This window comes from Pecten maximus, chromosome 19, assembly GCF_902652985.1.
Source record: "Pecten maximus chromosome 19, xPecMax1.1, whole genome shotgun sequence".
In the NCBI taxonomy this organism is placed as follows: Eukaryota; Metazoa; Mollusca; class Bivalvia; order Pectinida; family Pectinidae; genus Pecten; species Pecten maximus.
Window position 1 is genome coordinate 30,215,071 of NC_047033.1, and position 11,265 is coordinate 30,226,335.

The 11,265-nt window shown below is 40.8% G+C and overlaps 1 protein-coding gene across 1 annotated transcript in view; it reads right to left on the reverse strand.

Annotated features, from left to right (window-relative positions):
- LOC117318172 (titin homolog) overlaps positions 1 to 3,286 on the reverse strand; it is a 142,062-nt gene extending 138,776 nt beyond the window's left edge. The window contains exon 1 of the mRNA XM_033873193.1: positions 2,927 to 3,286. The gene's annotated coding sequence lies outside the window, so the exon portion shown is untranslated. The remainder of the gene's footprint in view (positions 1 to 2,926) is intronic.
- Between the last annotated feature and the right edge of the window lie 7,979 nt (positions 3,287 to 11,265).

The window sequence follows — 11,265 nt, forward strand, 5'->3', positions numbered from 1 at the left end:
GGAAGGAGGGACAGTATAGAAAACAGAATATATAGGATATACAGGAAGGAGGGACAGTATAGAAAACAGAATATATAGGATATACAGGAAGGAGGGACAGACAGTATAGAAAACAGAATATATAGGATATACAGGAGGGACAGACAGACAGTATAGAAAACAGAATATATAGGATATACAGGAAGGAGGGACAGTATAGAAAACAGAATATATAGGATATACAGGAAGGACAGACAGTATAGAAAACAGAATATATAGGATATACAGGAAGGAGGGACAGACAGTATAGAAAACAGAATATATAGGATATACAGGAAGGACAGACAGTATAGAAAACAGAATATATAGGATATACAGGAAGGAGGGACAGTATAGAAAACAGAATATATAGGATATACAGGAAGGACAGACAGTATAGAAAACAGAATATATAGGATATACAGGAAGGAGGGACAGTATAGAAAACAGAATATATAGGATATACAGGAAGGACAGACAGTATAGAAAACAGAATATATAGGATATACAGGAAGGAGAGACAGACAGTATAGAAAACAGAATATATAGGATATACAGGAAGGACAGACAGACAGTATAGAAAACAGAATACTATAGGATATACAGGAAGGAGAGACAGACAGTATATAGAAAACAGAATATATAGGATATACAGGAAGGAGGGACAGTATAGAAAACAGAATATATAGGACATACAGGAAGGACAGACAGTATAGAAAACAGAATATATAGGATATACAGGAAGGAGAGACAGACAGTATAGAAAACAGAATATAGAGGATATACAGGAAGGACAGACAGACAGTATAGAAAACAGAATATATAGGATATACAGGAAGGAGGGACAGTATAGAAAACAGAATATATAGGATATACAGGAAGGACAGACAGTATAGAAAACAGAATATATAGGATATACAGGAAGGAGAGACAGACAGTATAGAAAACAGAATATATAGGATATACAGGAAGGACAGACAGACAGTATAGAAAACAGAATACTATAGGATATACAGGAAGGAGAGACAGACAGTATATAGAAAACAGAATATATAGGATATACAGGAAGGAGGGACAGTATAGAAAACAGAATATATAGGACATACAGGAAGGACAGACAGTATAGAAAACAGAATATATAGGATATACAGGAAGGAGAGACAGACAGTATAGAAAACAGAATATAGAGGATATACAGGAAGGACAGACAGACAGTATAGAAAACAGAATATATAGGATATACAGGAAGGATGGACAGTATAGAAAACAGAATATATAGGATATACAGGAAGGAGGGACAGTATAGAAAACAGAATATATAGGATATACAGGAAGGACAGACAGTATAGAAAACAGAATATATAGGATATACAGGAAGGACAGACAGACAGTATAGAAAACAGAATACTATAGGATATACAGGAAGGAGAGACAGACAGTATATAGAAAACAGAATATATAGGATATACAGGAAGGAGGGACAGTATAGAAAACAGAATATATAGGATATACAGGAAGGAGAGACAGACAGTATAGAAAACAGAATATATAGGATATACAGGAAGGACAGACAGACAGTATAGAAAACAGAATATATAGGATATACAGGAAGGAGGGACAGTATAGAAAACAGAATATATAGGATATACAGGAAGGACAGACAGACAGTATAGAAAACAGAATATATAGGATATACAGGAAGGACAGACAGACAGTATAGAAAACAGAATATATAGGATATACAGGAAGGAGGGACAGTATAGAAAACAGAATATATAGGATATACAGGAAGGACAGACAGACAGTATAGAAAACAGAATATATAGGATATACAGGAAGGACAGACAGACAGTATAGAAAACAGAATATATAGGATATACAGGAAGGAGGGACAGTATAGAAAACAGAATATATAGGATATACAGGAAGGAGGGACAGTATAGAAAACAGAATATATAGGATATACAGGAAGGAGGGACAGTATAGAAAACAGAATATATAGGATATACAGGAAGGACAGACAGTATAGAAAACAGAGTATATAGGATATACAGGAAGGAGAGACAGACAGTATAGAAAACAGAATATATAGGATATACAGGAAGGACAGACAGACAGTATAGAAAACAGAATATATAGGATATACAGGAAGGAGGGACAGTATAGAAAACAGAATATATAGGATATACAGGAAGGACAGACAGACAGTATAGAAAACAGAATATATAGGATATACAGGAAGGACAGACAGACAGTATAGAAAACAGAATATATAGGATATACAGGAAGGAGGGACAGTATAGAAAACAGAATATATAGGATATACAGGAAGGACAGACAGACAGTATAGAAAACAGAATATATAGGATATACAGGAAGGACAGACAGACAGTATAGAAAACAGAATATATAGGATATACAGGAAGGAGGGACAGTATAGAAAACAGAATATATAGGATATACAGGAAGGAGGGACAGTATAGAAAACAGAATATATAGGATATACAGGAAGGAGGGACAGTATAGAAAACAGAATATATAGGATATACAGGAAGGAGGGACAGTATAGAAAACAGAATATATAGGATATACAGGAAGGACAGACAGACAGCAAGTAGAAGCAATGGTGTAACTGATATCGTTAGCATGAGCAGACGACAAAAATCCTGATTGAATTACGTCCGAAGTCAGTTGCCTTTTCAACAGAGCCGAGTTTGAACTTCACATAAGGTTCGCTTGATTTACAATGAATTCCACAACTGTCACAATACATACCTATAAATAACATACATTGTATGACAATAGCGACACTGCCGAGTGTGAACAACTCGTCAGAACCATAGCGGAATGGCAACATATGGCATATATTCAAACTCAAAGTTTACTGTAGTTTAAAAAGTTTACTTACCTTTGGAAAAATCCTTAGATCAGCTAACATCCTATTGAATAAGCACAAGTACATGTAACGCCTGACATATGTAATTACGTACAACATATGTAATTACGTACGACACATGTAATTACGTACGACACATGTTCACATGCTCGGATACTCCATAGCCCAAACAGTGAACACGATTGAAAACAGGCTAAAAATAATTAAGTTTCAAACTTCTGTCATAATCCCGGATCTATTGTATTATTTGTTTTGGCGATAAACTACACAACACAGCAAGCCCAATACATCAAAAGTCAGCTATTACCGAAATCTTCATCTACGGCCGTCCAAGCATGTGATGTCCACAACGGTCACACAATAGTCCAGTCGAAAATTGGACTGGGGCTAAAAAGGAAAGTCAAGGACAATACCCCGAGCTGGGTACTACTACCCTTGTATACTGTATACACCTGTATATGTCCGTATATAGCTACATGTAGGCGGCGAAATAGACGGTCACGCCTGGATGACTTCCAATACTTAGACGAAATTTGTTGTAGTAGTAAAATAGAAAGCTGTAGTCAAGCATGGCAAGCTTGATTTTTTTTCTTCAAAATTCAAAGCATCATATATAAACTATAAACTTTTAGAATTAGTAAAATTAGTCCATACAAAATTACCAAGTCCGTTCTATCTCGGACTACAAACAACTTTTTTTTAAAATTGATTCATTGATAACACATTTTTTCTAGATTTTCGAATGAAACTGTTGAATGTTATTTCATAAGTATCCGTGTTTATAATGCCCTTTACATATTTTAAATGTATGTATATCTTGTAGATTAAGGTTTTCTTCGTGAATCGCTGAGCATTAAGAATAAAAAAAAAACGTCCCCGATCTTGACGTGTCTTGACTATGAGCCAAGTAATTGTAAGAAAATCATGTTGAACTCATCATATTTATATAAACTTAATTTATTTTACAACATTTTTGAAACCTGTACATAAGCGGGGCGGGGCGGGTTAAGAATATGCCTGCTGTAGCTGTTGAATTGAGGAATCGAACCCAGGCCGCCTAGGTGAACGTGGAGTTTGACGATGCATCAGAAAAAAGTGTGTGTTTTTTCATAAATCATTGTTATCAAATACAGTGGAACCTCTATAAACCGAACATGTATGGGACATGGATATTTGTTCGGTTTACAGAGGGTTCGGTTTGGAAAAGTTGATCGAAATGGCCGGTCTATTTCCGGATATAATTGGTCGGACGATGTTTTGTTAGAATGTACCCAGTTACAAACCGGCACGTACTTACGTAGAGAACTTGGTTTGTCTAAATAATATGAATATTATGAAAGTTAATCAATGTATATATTGCAGATTATATGAGAAAGGCAAATGACTATAGTCGTAGTTTCTAACAGTGGTTCGGTTTTCGGAAGTTGCACGGTACAACGTTTCTTTATCAATTTAACCACCGTTTAGATTGATGTACACATGATCTGATGTGTGGTTAAAATGCTGCCAACTTTTTTAGTTTGAAGCATATTATTATAATGTCCCCATAAGACAAAAAATATATATATATTCCAGTTAATCCTTAGCGTTCGCCGCTGTGAGGAAGACTTTGGGTTCTGTCCCCTAGCCGAGACGTACAAGAGTCTTTAAAAATGGTAGTTGCTGCTCCTGCTTAGCGCTCATCATATTAGGAGTGGGACGACTGGTTCGACCGTTATCAGTATAATATGACCGGATGGGGTGTGCTGCTGGGTGCCTTCGGCAGTAAACATGTACTTCAGTGAGGTAACACTATAAATTGGCAAAAGTTCCGGCTATCACAAGGAGACTTAACACGAACATACGGCAGCCTCCCACAACACACATACGCACTCGCCACACGCATGCATATCGCACGCACAGGAGACCGTCCTTAAATGACCTTAGCTGTTAATAGCACGTTAAACAAAATAAACCAAACCAAACCTTAAACATGTAATTTAATTTACTGTAACCAATCCTTGTGGAAATCCAGTTTTATTGATAGTCTCTTAAAATTAATTACGCGGCTATATCAACCCCGTAAACCAAAGAGTTGACCATAGCCCCTTAGATCCCAGACTTGACCATTGCCCCTTAGATCCCAGACTTGACCATAGCCCCTTAGATCCCAGACTTGACCATAGCCCCTTAGATCCCAGACTTGACCATAGCCCCTTAGATCCCAGACTTGACCATAGCCCCTTAGATCCCAGTCTTGACCATAGCCCCTTAGATCCCAGACTTGACCATAGCCCCTTAGATCCCAGACTTGACCATAGCCCCTTAGATCCCAGACTTGACCATAGCCCCTTAGATCCCAGACTTGACCATAGCCCCTTAGATCCCAGACTTGACCATAGCCTCATAGACCACAGATTGACCATAGCCCCTTAGATCCCAGACTTGACCATAGCCTCATAGACCACAGATTGACCATAGCCTCATAGACAACAGACTTGACCATAGCCTCATAGACAACAGACTTGACCATAGCCTCATAGACCACAGATTGACCAAAGTCTCGTAGACCACAGATTGACCATAGCCTCATAGACCAAAGAGTTGACCATAGCCTCATAGACAACATACTTGACCATAGCCTCATAGACAACAGACTTGACCATAGCCTCATAGACCACAGATTGACCATAGCCTCATAGACCAGTGACTTGACCATAGCCTCATAGACCACAGATTGACCATAGCCTCATCAACCACAGATTGACCATAGCCTCATAGACCACAGATTGACAATAGCCTCATAGACCACAGATTAACCATAGCCTCATAGACCACAGATTGACCATAGCCTCATAGACCACAGATTAACCATAGCCTCATAGACCACAGATTGACCATAGCCTCATAGACCACAGATTGACAATAGCCTCATAGACCACAGATTGACCATAGCCTCATAGACCACAGATTGACAATAGCCTCATAGACCACAGATTGACCATAGCCTCATAGACCACAGATTGACCATAGCCTCATAGACCACAGATTGACCATAGCCCCTTAGATCCCAGACTTGAACATAGCCTCATAGACCACAGATTGACCAAAGTCTCGTAGACCACAGATTGACCATAGCCTCATAGACCAAAGAGTTGACCATAGCCTCATAGACAACAGACTTGACCATAGCCTCATAAACCACAGAGTTGACCATAGCCCCTTAGATCCCAGACTTGACCATAGTCTCATAGACCATAGATTGACCATAGCCTCATAGACCACAGATTGACCATAGCCTCATAGACCACAGATTAACCATAGCCTCACAGACCACAGATTGACCATAGCCTCATAGACCACAGATTGACCATAGCCTCATAGACCACAGATTAACCATAGCCTCATAGACCACAGATTGACCATAGCCTCACAGACCACAGATTGACCATAGCCTCATAGACCACAGATTAACCATAGCCTCATAGACCACAGATTGACCATAGCCTCACAGACCACAGATTGACCATAGCCTCATAGACCACAGATTGACCATAGCCTCATAGACCACAGATTAACCATAGCCTCATAGACCACAGATTGACCATAGCCTCATAGACCACAGATTGACCATAGCCTCATAGACCACAGATTGACCATAGCCTCATAGACCATAGATTGACCATAGCCTCATAGACAACAGACTTGACCATAGCCCCTTAGATCAGTTGACCATAGCCCCTTAGATCCCAGACTTGACCATAGCCTCATAAACCACAGATTGGCCATAGCCTCATAGACCACAGAGTTGACCATAGCCTCATAGACCACAGATTGACCATAGCCTCATAGACCACAGAGTTGACCATAGCCCCTTAGATCCCAGACTTGACCATAGCCTCATAAACCACAGATTGGCCATAGCCTCATAGACCACAGATTGACCATAGCCCCTTAGATCCCAGACTTGACCATAGTCTCATAAACCACAGATTGACCATAGCCTCATAGACCACAGATTGACCAAAGTCTCGTAGACCACAGATTGACCATAGCCTCATAGACAACAGACTTGACCATAGCCTCATAGACAACAGACTTGACCATAGCCTCATAGACAACAGACTTGACCATAGCCTCATAGACCACAGATTGACCATAGCCTCATAGACCACAGATTGACCATAGCCCCTTAGATCCCAGACTTGACCATAGCCTCATAGACAATAGACTTGACCATAGCCTCATAGACCACAGATTGACCATAGCCTCATAAACCACAGAGTTGACCATAGCCCCTTAGATCCCAGACTTGACCATAGCCTCATAAACCACAGATTGACCATAGCCTCATAGACCACAGATTGACCATAGCCTCATAGACCAGTGACTTGACCATAGCCTCATAAACTACAGATTGACCATAGCCTCATAGACCACAGATTGACCATAGCCTCATAAACCACAGACTTGACCATAGCCAAATAGATTACAAACTTGACAATACCACAGTAAATCCGACTTGGTCATAGCCCAATGGACCACAGGCTTGACCAGAACCACATAGACTACAAGCTTGACCGTACTTACCACAGGCTTGACCATACCCTTATAGACCACAGGCTTGGCCAGAACCACATAAACTACAGGCTTGACCATAGCCTTACCACAGGCTTGACCAGAACCACATAGACTCAGGCTTGACCATAGCCTTACCACAGACTTGACCATACCCTTATAGACCACAGGCTTGGCCAGAACCACATAAACTACAGTTTTCACCATAGCCTTACCACAGGCTTGACCATTCATAGGATTCATTCTTAAAGATAGTTATAAATACACCTGCTATAAATTGTCCTGCTTAGGTTGAGATTATTTCAGTTTGGAAATGAAAAGCTGGCTGTTAATTTGTTTAAATCCCAAAAGAAAAAGGCGCTTCTGTCAAAATAAATTAACCACAGAAAAGGTCTGTATGCTTATTCTGAAATCATTGTTATCAAAGCAATTTCATGTTCATTGTCCATTACACTGAAATAACTCTCTAGATGTCGATCAAGATTCTAAAACTAGAGACGACACATTATCTTGATAGGTATCGACTCACGGAGGGACAGAATGTCTACTATCGGAAGGACAAAATATCTACTGACAGAGGGATAAAATATCTACTGACGGGGGGAAAAATATCTACAAACAAAGGGAAAAAATATCTACTGACAGAGGGATAAAATATCTACTGACGGAGGGACAAAATCTCTACTGACGGGGGGATAAAATATCTACTGACGGAGGGACAGAATATCTACTGACGGAGGGATAAAATATCTACTGACAGAGGGACAGAATATCTACTGACGGAGGGACAAAATATCTACTGACGGAGGGATAAAATATCTACTGACAGAGGGATCAAATGTCTACTGACAGAGGGACAAAATATCTACTGACGGAGGGATAAAATATCTACTGACGGGGGGACAAAATATCTACTGACGGGGGGGGGGGGGGGGGGACAAAATATCTACTGACAGAGGGACAGAATATCTACTGACGGAGGGATAAAATATCTACTGACGGAGGGAAAACATATCTTCTGACGGAGGGACAGAGTATCTACTGACGGGCCGGTGGGACAAACTATCTACTGACGGAGTTATAAAATATCTACTGACGGAGGGACAGAATATCTACTGACCGAGGGATAAAATATCTACTGACGGAGGGACAAAATATCTACTGACGGAGGGACAGAATATCTACTGACGGAGGGATAAAATATCTACTGACGGGGGGGACAAAATATCTACTGACTGAGGGACAGAATATCTACTGACGGAGGGACAGAATATCTACTGACCGAGGGATAAAATATCTACTGACGGAGGGACAAAATATCTACTGACGGAGGGACAGAATATCTACTGACGGAGGGATAAAATATCTACTGACGGGGGGACAAAATATCTACTGACTGAGGGACAGAATATCTACTGACGGAGGGACAGAATATCTACTGACGGAGGGACAGAATATCTACTGACGGAGGGACAAAATATCTACTGATGGAGGGACAGAATATCTACTGACGGAGGGACAGAATATCTACTGACGGAGGGACAGAATATCTATTGACGGAGGGACAAAATATCTACTGACGGAGGGACAGAATATCTACTTACGGAGTGACAGAATAACTACTGACGGAGGGACAAAATATCTACTGACGGAGGGAGAGAATATCTACTGACGGAGGGATAAAATATCCACTGACGGGGGGACACAATCTCTACTGACGGGGGGGGGGGGGGGGGGGGGCGAAATATCTTCTGACGGAGGGATAAAATATCTACTGACGGAGGGATAAAATATCTACTGACGGGGGGACAAAATATCTACTGACGGAGGGATAAAATATCTACTGACGGAGGGACAAAATATCTACTGACGGGGGGACAGAATATCTACTGACTGAGGGACAGAATATCTACTGACGGAGGGACAAAATCTCTACTGACGGAGGGATAAAATATCTACTGACGGAGGGACAAAATATCTACTGACGGGGGGACAGAATATCTACTGATTGAGGGACAGAATATCTACTGACGGAGGGACAGAATATCTACTGACGGAGGGACAGAATATCTACTGACGGAGGGACAAAATATCTACTGACGGAGGGATAAAATATCTACTGACGGAGGGACAAAATCTCTACTGAAGGAGGGAAAAAATATCTACTGACTGAGGGACAAAATATCTACTGACAGAGGGATAAAATATCTACTGACGGAGGGACAGAATATCTACTGACGGAGGGATAAAATATCTACTGACGGAGGGACAAAATATCTACTGACGGAGGGACAAAATCTCTACTGACGGAGGGATAAAATCTCTACTGACGGAGGGATAAAATATCTACTGACGGAGGGATAAAATATCTACTGACAGAGGGATAAAATATCTACTGACGGAGTGACACAATCTCTACTGAAGGAGGGATAAAATATCTACTGACGGAGGGAAAGAATATCTACTGACGGAGGGACAAAATATCTACTGACGGAGGGATAAAATATCTACTGACGGAGGGATAAAATCTCTACTGACGGAGGGACAAAATCTCTACTGACGGAGGGACAAAATATCTACTGACGGAGGGACAGAATATCTACTGACGGAGGGACAGAATATCTACTGACGGAGGGACAGAATATCTACTGACGGAGGGACAGAATATCTACTGACGGAGGGACAAATATCTACTGACGGAGGGACAAAATATCTACTGACGGAGGGATAAAATCTCTACTGATGGAGGGACAAAATCTCTACTGACGGAGGGATAAAATATCTACTGACGGAGGGATAAAATATCTACTGACGGGGGGACAGAATATCTACTGACGGAGGGATAAAATATCTACTGACGGAGGGACAAAATATCTACTGACGGGGGGACAGAATATCTACTGACTGAGGGACAGAATATCTACTGACGGGGGGACAGAATATCTACTGACGGGGGGACAAAACATCTACTGACGAAGGGACAAAATGTTTATTGACAGAGGGAAGAAAATCTTCAGACTGGTCCAACCTTCTGTTTAAAGACAGACGGACAAGATGTTTACAGACAGATGGACAAAATGTCTACTGATAGGTCGACAAAATATCTACTGGCAGTGGGACAAAAAAATTACTGACGGAAGGAAAAAATATCTACTATTTGAGGGATAAAATATCTAATATCGGAGGGACAAAATATCTACTGACGGAGGGACAAAATATCTACTGACGGAGGGACAGAATATCTACTGACGGAGGGACAGAATATCTATTATCGGAGGGAAAACATATCTTCTGACGGAGGGACAGAGTATCTACTGACGGGCCGGTGGGACAATCTACCTACTATCGGAGGGAAAAAATATCTACTAACGGAGGGGCAAAATATCTACTATCGGAGGGAAAACATATCCATTGACGAAGGGACAAAATATCTACTGACGGAGGGACAGAATATCTACTGACGGAGGGACAGAATATCTACTGACGGAGGGACAGAATATCTACTGACGGAGGGACAGAATATCTACTGACGGAGGGACAGAATATCTACTGACGGAGGGACAGAATATCTACTGACGGAGGGACAGAATATCTACTGACGGAGGGACAAAATATCTACTGACGGAGGGACAAAATATCTACTGACGGAGGGACAGAATATCTACTGACAGTGGGACAAAATATCTACTGACGGAGACAGAATATCTACTGACGGAGGGACAGAATATCTACTGACGGAGGGATAAAATATCTACTGACGGAGACAGAATATCTACTGACGGAGGGATAACATA